The sequence below is a fragment of the Thunnus albacares genome, chromosome 13 (assembly GCF_914725855.1).
Source record: "Thunnus albacares chromosome 13, fThuAlb1.1, whole genome shotgun sequence".
Classification (NCBI taxonomy): Eukaryota; Metazoa; Chordata; class Actinopteri; order Scombriformes; family Scombridae; genus Thunnus; species Thunnus albacares.
The window spans coordinates 21474242-21487500 of record NC_058118.1 but is presented as its reverse complement, the minus strand read 5'-3'; the positions used below and the strand labels follow the sequence as shown (position 1 = coordinate 21487500).

Sequence of the window (13259 nt, the reverse complement as noted above, 5' to 3'; positions counted from 1 at the left end):
TATGTGTCAGATGACTGCTGTTAATGTGTCATTTACTAAGGGGAAATGAAAATGCATAATATAAGTATAACGGAAATGAAACATGAGCTCGGCGAGCCCTGATCTAATTATATCAACTTTGTGGTAACAACATAGGACTTTTCTGTAAACTATGACAAAAAAAAAAAAAGGATCATCAAAAAAAAAAACATCTGCCGCACCAGAACGTTCACACTGCTCTTAATCAGTGAGCGAGGGACAGGTTTTGCAGGACGAAGAGTTATTATGAAGCGCTTTTCCGATTACTCCTGCAAAATCTTTCTTTAAAATATGTCTCCTATTTTCCTTTCTCGACAGTGATGTGTGCAGGTGTGCATACTTTGCGATTATCCTTCACGAGCAAGGCTGAGTCACAGTGCCCCCCCCCCCCCCCCCCCCCCCCCCCGCCCCCACCCCGAAGTCTGACGTCATCTGTCTGCCCACTGAACAGCAGGTTAGCATGTACACACTCACCGCTAATGAGGTTCTAGGTCACAGCAGGGTCGTCCACCGAGAGCAACACTGACAAAAACACACACTGGCTACTGTGTAAAAACATGCCATTGTGCGCATGTCCAACAGTCATATCGCGGGACGAACAATGTCAACTAAGGCAAATAAACCCAAACACGTCATGCTACAACTTTTTTGCTGCTTGAAACAAAACTCACAAGAAATCTATGAGAAAAGTCCACCTGACATTACATCATTGAGTCTGATTTAAGGGTTCTTGCATACACAAGAGTTTGATCAGTTCCCGTTGTGCTCTGGTGAAAAAGGGATGCACTTCATCAACTTATCAAACAACCAAAGCAGTCCCCGTCAGTCGCCTACCGCAACCTGAAAACAAGCGCTGTCTGTTTTGTTTTGTGTGATAAACTGATCAAGTGCACCATTCACCAGAGCACATAGTGACCTGATCGCTATATGCATGCAGCAGAGTCTGCCTGTAAACACGCACGTGACGCAGCTACTGTCACAGATAATGTCGCCTGGATCTAGAAGCAGGCGTTCGGTACGTGTATTCCTGTTAATAGCTGCACTTCATCCTGGCGCTGGTTAAAAGTTAAACAGTTATTGTCACGAGGCTGGTCTGTGTCTTAATGTAGGAAATGTTTAACACACACACACACACACACACACACACAACTTGCAGTATCCAGATCTGTCTGTATTTACATCTTATATAGATTTATCTTATACAGATAAATCTGTTTGTTGCTTGAGTTTGAGAGTTTTACCATCCTCAGCCGCGCCGGGAGGCCTGTTTATCTTCTGCCACGCAGATTAAACGTACGTTTTAACATGGTTGGAAACGGTAGATTACATGTAAATAACACAACTGTGACACATAAATCCATTTGTAAAGTTTATTAAGAAACATGTGTTGTTTTTCCCCCAAATACCTCTCCACCTGTTCTCTTTCTCTCTACTTGTCCACACTGGTGTCAGAGTCCCATACTGTACATGAAACCGAAAGTGGAGGAGTCCAAGCTGATTTCGGGAGGGGTGGCAGAGGGCTGAACCAAGTGTGGTGGAAGTAGGAGGGGGGTTTTGTTTTGTTAGAGGAGGATAGACTTTTAAAGTACCTAAATGGTGGAAATTATAGTTGTTAATTGTATATCTGTACATGTGTAACACACCATGCATCTTGTGAAATATCCTGTATTTTCTCATATCGCCATATATATTACATATGTATATCACTGAAAAAAAAATATATCACAATATCAGTTTTTTCCAGTATGGTGAAGCCTTAGCCTGGAGCGTTTGATCCAGCCTGTGGTGACATCTTCAAAGATATTCAGTCTATCATCATTTATGACAAAGAGAAGTATCAAATCCTCACATCAGAGAAACTGGAAGTAGTAAATATTTGAGATTTTAGCTTTAAAAATGACTCAGACGGTTATTCGATTATCAAAAATAGTTGCAGATCAATTTTGTTGACCGAGTAGTTGATCAATCAACTAATTGTTCCAGCTCTATTTAAACACATACTGTAAGTGTAATAAAAGTTCTCACAGTCTTTAAACTTAAAAATAAGAACAGCTGTTCTGTTACAGTACAAGTAACTGTAACGTCCTTTATTAAAGATAATCAATCAAGTCTGAGAAAACATTTTAATGCTTATTTTTGCCTTTCTTATTCTGTCTTGATCAAGGTCATTTTTTTATCATTCAAGACATTCCTTAAAGAGAGAAAAGTCTGAAAGAAATTTTGAAAAAAAAGACAATATTTATATGGCGAATATGTCTATCAATCAGCAGAAATTCTGATTCTGAATCATCAGCATCAATCAGAAAACCAATATCAGGCTGTTCTTAACACACACAATCACAGCAAATAGGGAACTACACATCAACAAGAACACACACACACACACACACACACACACACACACACACACACACACACACACACACAAATCCTCCTCAGCTAGTAGTAATACCCTTGTGGCCGACATGCTGGTTAGTTAGTTAGTAAGCAGAGCACAGCAGAGAGCTGGTGACATGACAGCTAGCCAACACGCCTGCAGGCAGCTACACACACACACACACACACACACACACACACACATAAATCCCTCAGCTCAGTTGGTTCCTATCCTTATCTGACACGTCTTTCTGAATCACACACAGACTCATTTGCCCTGCAGCCCTCTTTAGCTATGTGTGTAAAAACATGTATGTGCACATGGGAAGGCATGCATGCGTGTGCGTGTGAGGGATTGAGGGTACAGTTTGCGTGACGTCGGCGGTCCATTCATGAACAACATCCCTCCTCTTCCTCCTCCTCCTCTTCACTACGTAGCTGCTAATGCGATGTAACGCACCACGTGGGGGTCCTTACCCCCTTTTCCATCCAATCAGAGCTCAGCGCTTAACGCAGCACAGACAAATACAAGTGCACACACACACGCTACGCTAGGCCCCTGCCCACACACACGTGTGTGTATGTACACATGTGAGGCTTGAAGGGTCTGCGTGCTCGGGTTTCACATGATTTACTGTACATATGGACACACACACACACACAGACACACACACACACACACACACATTCCTCCTGGCTGTGCTCTTAAGTAAGACTTGACAGAGAAATCAGTGAAATGTTGATTGCGAAATGATGAGGAGATGATGAGGGAAAAAGATGGAGGGATGGATAAAAGGTCGGGGAGGAACGGTGCAGTGGATGGATGGAAAGGAAAGAAAGAAGAAGAAAGGGAGCAATGGATGAGATGAAGGGAGCGATGGATGAGATGAAGGGAGGAGAGATTGAGAGATGGACGACAGGCTGGATGGATGTTGTCAAAAAAGCAAAAAAAAAAAAAAAAAAGCAAATGCAAAATGAAAACAGCTCTCATCCCTGCTCACTTGCCTTGTAAACAACCACTGTCTATAAGCAAGAGAGGCAAGCCTTGAGGGAGGGGATGGTGAAAGACAGAAGGGGAGAAAGAGAGAGAGAGAGGAAGAGAGAGAACAAGATAGCACTGCATCAGGGAAGATATGAAAGACAGAGAGGGGGGATCGAGGGATAGAGAGAGTTGTTATGCCCCCACACACCATGACTCATCTCCGGTTTCATACCCAGCGGGAGAAGGGTTCTGTCTCTGTGTGTTTGTGTGTTTGTGTGTGTGTGTGTGTGTAAGACAGAGAGAGTTTGTCAAGAGCGAGTTCGACGAGCATCTTGAATATGTGTTTAGAGTGAGCGAGAGGCACACTGAGAGTTGTTGGTACTTGTGCGTGATGATGACGATGCCGTGTGCGTGTGGTGTGCGTTCGTGTGTGTATGTGTGTGTGTGTGTGTGTGTGTGATGGTGATGGTGGGGGAGAGTGGAGTGGGGTGAGGGAGGTGGGGAGGAGGGGTGGAGGGGTGGTGGGGGGGGGGGGGGGTCTGCTGTCACAACTGGGAACATTTAACAAGTCCCCAGACGATTCCAGCTTAATTGATTCAAGACTGGAGCCAGCTCAGCCTCACATGTGCCATCAAAAAATTAAAAAGAAAATCTGGATAAATTGCACCATCCGTTAATGATCAGCACTAATTGGCAGACGGAATATTCTTTAGAGGTTCTCCAGGCAATTATGAAGTGTAGGTGGCCACAACGCGCTGCTGAAAATCACACTGGAAGCAAATGCCCCACTTACACCCCATTAATACTGCTCACATCTGACGTCTGGCATCAGCATCTGCAACCACTGTCAAGTCCTGGTTTTGTTGTTATTACTGGGGGATTTTTTTTTTTCCCAGGTAAGGGTGCAACAGCTACTCTCATCCATGCCAGGGATACAGATAGACAGAGCTCTGACTTTGAGGAGGTAAACAACAGCCACTCCCCCCTCTTCTAAAGCCAGCTAGATCTGCACAGCACGAAGCAGGAGGAGGAGGAGGAGGAGAGGGTGAAGGAGGCAGAGAGTAGTTGCTCTAATTCCTTGATGTGTGTATGTGTGTGTGTGTGCGCGCGCGCGTATGTGTGTGGTTGCGTGCTCAGCCTTCCTAAAAGCAATGCTGCTGCTCCCCCTGGTTTCCTTTCCCCCCAATTTGCTGAGGACTGAAGGAGCCTGCAATTCCTGCAGGAACTGTAAACGTTTGGTGCCACCACCTTGCACCCAAAAAACCTGCAGCACAACCAAACCCTCACACAACTTCATCTCATATCCTCTCCCCATATCTGTTTGTACATGTATGTTAGAATGTGTGTTTATGTGTGTATACGTGTGTGTGTATGTGTGTGTGTGTGTGTGTGTGTTCCAGCTTTCCTGCCTTCACGTCCGTCTGCAAGTTACAACTCACATTCCTCGCTGCACTGTTGCAAATGAGCCTATTTGTTGCAATTACGCGCAAAAATAGCCACACTTGGATACTCTCCAACTGCCCGCTCGCACACTTGATTCCCACCGGGGGCGCGTTCACGTTACGTTTGCAGCACAACATGGCCAAGTTTACCCGGTTTATTACATCTCTCCGCGTGCACAGGCGTTGACTTGAACCGGGTTATTTGTCTTTTCATCACCGCAAAACACAAAACGACGCGCACCCCTCCTTGGCTTGACCCACATGCACCATCCAGTCTACTGACAAGCCCGCTGCAAAAGTGCGTACAGTGCCGCTGCCCTGCTGCTAGCCTAGCACTGGTATAGCACTAGCGGCAGCTGCAAAGTAGACTTCAGAGGTCCTGCAACACTCCCACTTTTAGGTTTTATCATTTTCATCCGTGTGTTAGTAGTATTTTTAGCAGGGATTTTTTTTTTACCTTGATCGCAGTCAGCTTCGGGTGCAGAGACGTCCTCAGTCCTGGACGGCGGGCGATTCCCAGAGATTAGGAGATCATTGGGAGCCAGGCACATGTAGTTTTACAGTGGTGGGTTTAGCACTAGTTCAGTTTGCCCAGTCAGTGCCCTGACAGGCTGCTAGCAGTGCTGCTAAACAGCCCCCCGACTGTGGATCCACGTTGGGTGACAGGACTGTCCCTTCCCCTCCGCTTCACGGTGCGTGTTGACAGCGCGTCAGCTCTGCAAAGACCGACGGCCGAGTCCAAATCCGAAATAAAATCCAAAAGTGGGCAGCCAGACTTGAGTTGCAGCCTTTTTTTTACAAGTCAATACCAACAAACGGAGCGGTGCCGCCGCTGGTCCTGCTGCTGTTCACGGTGTAGCAGCAGGCTGCGAGGTGCGCACAACATACCGCTCACAGGAAAGCATGTCGCATTTTGCAAAAGCAGCCCCAAACGTGGTGTCAAAATCCGACTGTGTTTTCCTCTCCAGTGCCAGCGGTACGGGAAGGAGGGGACGGAAGAATCACCAGGAGAAGGAGGAGGAGGAAGGGTGCAAAAAAAAAAAAAAAAAAAAAGAAAAGGATGCTTTATTTCCAAACGATGAGTCAGAAAAGATTGCAAGCCAGTTTCGCAACGTCCCTCCTTCAAAAATAAAACATTGGGCACTCCGCCGTCTTCACTGCCTCGCCTCGCTCCCCACTCCTCTGCCCGGTGCACACCGCTCTGCACAAATGCACAGGCGGGTCTTGTCTTGCAACCTCTTCCCTCCCTCCCTCCCCCCTCACCTACCCCCCAGAGAAAAAAAAAAAAAAAAAAGACAACACGGAGGAAAAATCTCTCAGCTCTTATCATCGGCTTGAAAACTCTTTTGGCGCCATATTTATGGCGTACTTTCAATTCACTGTTACCGCAAGCTGTACTTCCTACTCTAGAAATGCTAGATTACTGCGCCTCGGAGAGGAGAGGATGGGGATTGAACCTTCACCTGCCAATTCTCTGCCAGGCATACAAACTCACTGTGAGGGGAGAAGTGTTGGCATTAAAAAGATTAATCTGGTGTCTGACTTCTTACCAGCAATTATCATAAAACAAAGAACCACCAGTTCAATTGAATAAAATAAAATTTATTGTAGCCTCCAAAAGGGAATGAATTTAACTGCACAAATAGGAAATGTGGATAGATTTTAGCAATATCTGCATATGATAAAAGTTTTCAAAAGATAACTGTAGGCTGTTTTTTTTTATGTCACCTTAAAATCACTTAAAATGATGCCCTTATGTCTAAAGATAAAGGCACATGAGTGACATGTGACTGAATTTCTTTATGTCTGAAGGATTTTATGTAGAATTCAAACTCATCCACATCTTGTGATTTATAGTAGCTACCTTTTCCATTTCAATCCCTCTCACCATTTTTTTTTTTTAAAGGGGATCCTTCAACCTCATCATCGCCATTATCACTGCTGTCAAGATAATTGGCAGCATGGAGCTTCAGTTCAAAGTGAAGGCCTGTAGTTGCACTTTACTGTAAGTGATAATATCTCTCCACCAGTGATTGATTTGCTCATAGTGATCCAAAGGGGAATGGTTGGCAAGTAAATTACCTTCCCTCACATTTTCTCTAAAATCTATATTTAAAGATGAGGAGGGTGCTTGATCAATGTGTAATCTACTACCCTCCACTGCCTCTAAATCACTGTCCTCTGCCTGTTGTCAAGCAGAACAACGTTTTCCTATACTTTCTCCAAAGTTTGCTTTAATAACAAGCGGAGTGCATACAAACAAATCCATCTTCCATGAAAATTCCCCCGTCTCAGTAAGTATGTGCAGCTTTTAACTCTGCATCTCTGCAGCGACAGACAGCAGACTCAACTGTTGTTATTCGTCTTCGTCCGTGCTTTTTTTTTTTTTGGTTTCTAAAATGTCTGCAGAGCCAGGAGGCATGCTGAAATTAAGGTCACTCAGATGAGCAAATGGGACATTTCTACCCTTATCAAAGACACAGACCTGCAAGCACATGAACACGCACACAATGCAAGGATGTCAGGTGCACAAATGCTCATATCAGCTGTATCAGGTGTCACTCAGATAGTGGAGAGAGAGAGGAGGGGGGGCGGGGGGGGGGGGGGATTGTGGAAGAGGAAAAGAGGGTGTGATGCTGTTTTGCACAAAGTGAAATGAGGTGGTGAAGGACACAGAGGAGGGATTTCTCTGGCACACATTCAAATGCAACAGCAGCATCCCACAGTGTGTCCTCCCCTCCTTTTCCTCCACATAACACAGGTAGATAGTGTGTCGTCCCGTCTCCCCCACCCCCCCACCCCCAGGAAACAGCCTGTGACCCTCTCCGTGATCGTTTTTAATGTGTGCTAATGCAATTTCCTGGCTGATGAGATGCACCCATTGTTTATTTAGGAAGTAGATCCACCCAGATCTGGGTCAAATAGTAGTTGTAGTTTGTTTAATCTGCTGGGTGCACCAGATGGATGAGGTTTACAGCAGCAGAGTATTACTGATACATGTTTAAAGGTGCCACATGTAGCTCATCAATTAATCATTAAACACACACATTTTAAGACATTTGTATCAGTAACTAATGTAGAGCTGTAACGATTAGTCAATTAATCTATTAGTCGATCAATAGAAAATGAATCTGCAACTATTTTGATAATCGAATAATCGTTTAAGTCGTTTTTTTAAGCAAAAATGAACAAATATTTGCTGGTTTCAGCTACTCAAATGTGATGATTTAATGCTTTTCTTTGTCAAACATGATGGTAATCTGATTTTCTTTGGGGTTTGGACTGTTGGTCAAACAAAACAAGACATATTTACCTTCTGCTTTAAGTGTGTTGGGTTTTTTTGTTTTTTTATGATCCTTTTAACTTTTGTAAATCATCTTTGAGTACCTTGAAAAGCGTTCTATGAATAAAATGTATTATAATTATTATTATTATTATATGAAGATTTAGTAAAATGTTTTATGACTGTTATCAAAATGGATAATTCACCATTGACATTAAGTAAATAATTAGCTTGTGCCTGCTGTAGTTCAGTGAGGTCCACTGTGCAATGAAGTTTTGAATAGTTTGGTTATAAATGTTCCAAAATGTTAAGAAAATTTGCTTTGCTAGGATATAATTTGTCTTTTTCCATCTCTGAATTCTTTCAACAACTTTTCCTTAGAGATACTTTTGATTTTAGACCAAAAAAAAAAGCCAGGATGTTAGCCAGGAGTCTATTTGGTTTGGAGTTCTCTCGTCTACTTAATTAGTTTCAAATGTTTTGAAACTGTTTTGTCTTTTTATTTTCCTTCTTCTTTTGTTACTCAATGGACACAAAATCTTCAACAAAATCGGTCAGGCGCCTACCATGGTGGTAGTGTCAGTCATGAACAGCATGATAGTTATAAAAGCAGATGCTATTTATGCCATTTTCTTGGTAAAACATGTTTAAATTAAGCTAAAATGTTGATAACGGCCATCAAAATGGACAATTCACCACTAACATTAACTAAATAATTAGCTTAACTCACCATGTTTGTTGTGCACGCTGCAGTTCAGTAATCAATTGATTGGTTATACATCCTTCAAAATGTTCAGAAACTTTGCTTTGTTAGAACGTAATTTGTATTTTTACCTTCAACAACTTTTACTTTAAGATACCTTTCATTTTAGAACAAAAAAGCCAGGATGTTATTAATAAAGCATTGTGATTCATATTCCTATATGTCAAAAAGCACAAAGGACAAATACAAAAATTGTGATTCTTCTCGAGTTTAATTCCCTTCGTCACGTTGAAACTTTGGAGTCTACTTGGTTTGGAGTTCTAACGTCTAGTTAATTAGTTTCAAACACTTATGTCTTTTTTATTTTCATTCTTCTTTGGTTACTCTCGAGACACAAAGTCTTCAACAAACTCTGTCAGTTAACTTGCTGGTGATGTCAATCATGAACACCCTCCCACCACACATACACATATACACACACACACACACACAAACACACACACACATACACAGCAGCCAACATTACACTATTTTTCCATGACATACGTAGGTTGCATTTGATTTTCATAACCACACATTCCAGGAAATAAGATCAATATGTGAACAACAGAGATGACAGTATTCCTCTAGAGGCAGCTGTATGTTGGTGCTACAATGGAGCGGTTGTGGGGATATTACTGACTTGCGGAGGTGCACGCACTGTATCATGGCCCCGATATCCATGTCAACTGCAATTAGGCCAATAGTCGGGTATATATCCTAGTTTTTTAAACAACGGGTCAGGATTAAGGACCTGAAATAGCTGGCAGGCCCTACCGCCCCAGCCTCCCTACATGTCAAGAGCACTAGTTTTAATTAGTCTGGGTCCCAGGGTGACAGACTACATTTATCACTTGGGTCCCAAGCCTAAAATGTTGAAGCACCCCTCCTTTGTGGGAACTAAAGTCAATGCAATGTCAAGTGTAGCCTAATTCTCATAGTCCTGTGGCAAACTACGATGCATTTTCCAACAAGTTTCACAAATGCTCATCCTGCTTTAGTGATCTAAAGTAAGTTTAAGTTTTTTTTTTCATTCAAAAGATTTGTTGTTTTCAGTCCCTCGGTGGGGATGAGCTAGTTTACCTGCTTTACCTCTTACATGCTAATGCTCACAACTAAAATAGCAGAAGGCTATAATCAAAATTTATTTTAAAATGTATTTTAATACGTACCATTGATCTGGAAAGTAAAGCTGTAACACTGCAACCAGAATTACATTTCCTATTGATCAATTCTACAATGATTAGCTTTAGTTTAGACATCTAGTGTAAAATGAAGCTACACAGATTTGAAATTTGACTTTTTTTTTTTTACCTTTATTTAACCAGGATGGTCTCTAAAGATTGAAATTCTACATATATCAGTGCAGAAGGAGGAGAAACTTAAAACTGAAACACAAAACTTGTTTGTTGAAACGACTGATGCCATCATTTTTTCTTGGGAAGCTTGGCTAACTATAAGCACACCTTTCAGCATGCCTCCAAAATATGCAGAGGACAAAAGCAGCAAATAAAACTGACTGCAGGAAAAAAAAAAATGAATAAAATTACCAAGAAAAAAATCTATATCTGATTTGAAAAAAAAAGAAAGAAACTTTAATTGCCTCCTCGTTGTTTACTTTTCAACACAATCTGCGTCAGCTTTTGCAAGCTCATTGAAAGTTGACTCTGTACGTGGAAAATCACACTCTGCAAATAACCTTTATAATAATCTAACAAACTTCTTTCCTGCATGTCCCGTTCTTCTCACAGTGACCTTGGTATCCACAGACACTTCACAGAGTGAGTTAATCCCTTCTCGCTGGTGCTCCCCCAGTTCTCCGGCTGAAAGGGCTACCTGTTGTCTGTGTGTTTCCCAATTATAATTTTCTCCTGAGTAAGCACACATTAGGTGACTCATCAAGAGTTACCGTCTGCCAAAGCAGCCTGGAACGCAGTGTATTATTTCAGCATCAGTGTATATTTCAGGCTGAGTGAGAGGGAGAGAGCGGGGCCATAAACTTAATGGGTTAGTTCACTCAATAAAGCGGCGACTTGTATGACTTGGAGGCGGCCCAAAATCTAACATACCTGAGAGTGCCACTGGTGGTTTTCCTCAGGGGGAATTTGAGAGGAGGTGAAATGCATTTTTATGTGTGCTTACTTATGAGGACTGACTCATGAGTAAAGAAAACAGAGAAAAAATGTCTGAGGCGAGAACATTTAATGGGACATACTTCTTACAGAAACTGGTTAAGGGTTGGGATTTAGTGTTAATGTTAGAGGGTTAGAGGGTTCTGTACAGTACTGCAGTATACAGTGCTTGAAAGTAACCAAGTACATCTACTCAAGTACATGTACTTAAGTAGAATGTTGAGTTACTTGTACTTGACTTGAGTATTTCCATTTTATGCTACTTTATACTTCCACTTCATTACACTTCAAAGGGAAATATTGTACTTTCTACTCCACTACATTGATTTTACAGCTTTAGTTACTTTTCAGATGAAGATTTGACACAATGGATAATATAACAAGCTTTTAAAATACAACACATTGTTAAAGATGAAACCAGCAGTTTCCAACCTTTTTGGCTTTTGACGTCTTACAAAAAGCAGTGTGTAGTCGGGGTCACATTTCAGATGTCTATGAGTTGTTAACAGCTGCACCAAATAGTGATTTTTCCCTCTAAACTTCTCACATGGTTTCATTTCAATAAATGTTCAAATGATCCAATATTTCACCAAAAATCAAAGATTAGAGAAAAAGTCCAAACACTGAAAACGTATTTGTGTTTCAGAACTTTGTTTTTTCTTCTTTCCTCTCCCATTAGTCATCTCACGACCCCTCAGATTTATCTGCTGACCTTTTGGAGGGGCCCGACCCCTAGGCTGGGAACCACTGGACTAAACTAGCTAACTGTATATAAAGTATTTGAGACTAACTCCACCTCCAGCAGCTACAACAGTAACATGCTGCTCTAACACTGGTGATTCAGTATTAATGATCCAATGATGTCATATATAATAATATATCAGTCAGAGGGATGAAATGAGTACTTTTACTGCAATACCGTAAGTACATTTTGCTGCTTATACTTCTAATAGTTCTTTTGCTAAAGTGTGGTTTTTCATGCAGGACCTTTACTTGTAATGGAGTATTTTTACATTGCTGTATTGGTACTCTAACTTAAGTAAAGGATCTGAATACTTCTTCCACCACCAAGTATAAAATGTGTGCGTGTACATATATGCATATATGTCCACCTAAAATATTCATGTCCAAGGAATATTGTGTTGTAAGGCTTTTGGTTGTGTGTCTGTAGCGTGCAGAGGGGAAGATTCAGAAAGCATCATGTTCCTGTGTTAACCGAGTTTGTTCATGTCTCTCTGCTCTGTGGTGCTGGATAGTAAAACACTCGATTCAAGGCATCAGGAGAGTACGGCCTGTTGGGGAAGAAGTTTTGTAACCACTTATAGTAAACTGACACTGCGTGGAAATAGAATTACAACGCTTGGTGCTCCATGGAAAACAGGGTGAAGCTGAAACATCTGTTCACGAGGCAGAGAGGGAATATGTTGAAAACCAACAGGATTTTTCAACTTAGTTATTCTTCAGACAAAGCCAACAGAAACAATCAAGGTTCCAGTCTGACTGATTAATCATAAAGTGCTTTTTTTTTTTTTTTTTTTAAAAAAGATACAAATATATTTCCTGTAGTGTTTTGTTTGCTTGAGTATTAACCTTTGTCACAGCAGACATTATCGATTTGTCATAGCAGGAAAAGCGCAGGTGTTACTTATAACGTTAACAATGGCGGTCCCAGTAAGCTATGACAGTGAGCCAGCATGCACAAGCAGATAAATGGTATTCAGCCATCATTCATTTTATTCCATAGCAATTTACACCTATTTTTTTCCCCCTACTGTGACATGTTAAAATGTCATCCATGAAAAAAAAAAAACCTATTGAAAACAGAATTTGTTGTTAAACTAGAGAAACCTGACTACGCTGAGATTCAAACTTTTCTGTTTGGGCAACGTTTTAAAAGAGAGTTAAAATTGATGATTTTTGGCCAGAATCACTGTATTTTACACAGTAACACAAATTCTTTCCTGGATATCCATGTCTGGAACTCACCAGTGAAATCACACCTGTCTAATAGTGGCTACTTTACAATAGCAGTCTGGAGTTTGGTGTCTGGATAAATCGTTAAGTGTCACTTCTTGAGCTCCTTCTCTTTGCTGTATGTTGCAGAGAATAAACGCAGTAGAGGTATAAAGGTAAGACAGTCCCCTCTGATCTGCTCTTGATCTTCACTGAATCTGTTAGGTTGCACATTCAAGAAATCCTGTCCTGATCTGCCCAGACATTATTTCATCACTGCATGTCTGACCGTTGTTCCAACCTGCTGAGTCTTTCTTTGGCTTCGTCTCCG

At 41.7% G+C, this 13259-nt stretch overlaps 1 protein-coding gene across 1 annotated transcript in view; it reads right to left on the bottom strand.

Moving 5' to 3' along the window:
- jade2 (jade family PHD finger 2) overlaps positions 1–6049 on the bottom strand; it is a 202614-nt gene extending 196565 nt beyond the window's left edge. The window contains exon 1 of the mRNA XM_044369919.1: positions 5276–6049. The gene's annotated coding sequence lies outside the window, so the exon portion shown is untranslated. The remainder of the gene's footprint in view (positions 1–5275) is intronic.
- Between the last annotated feature and the right edge of the window lie 7210 nt (positions 6050–13259).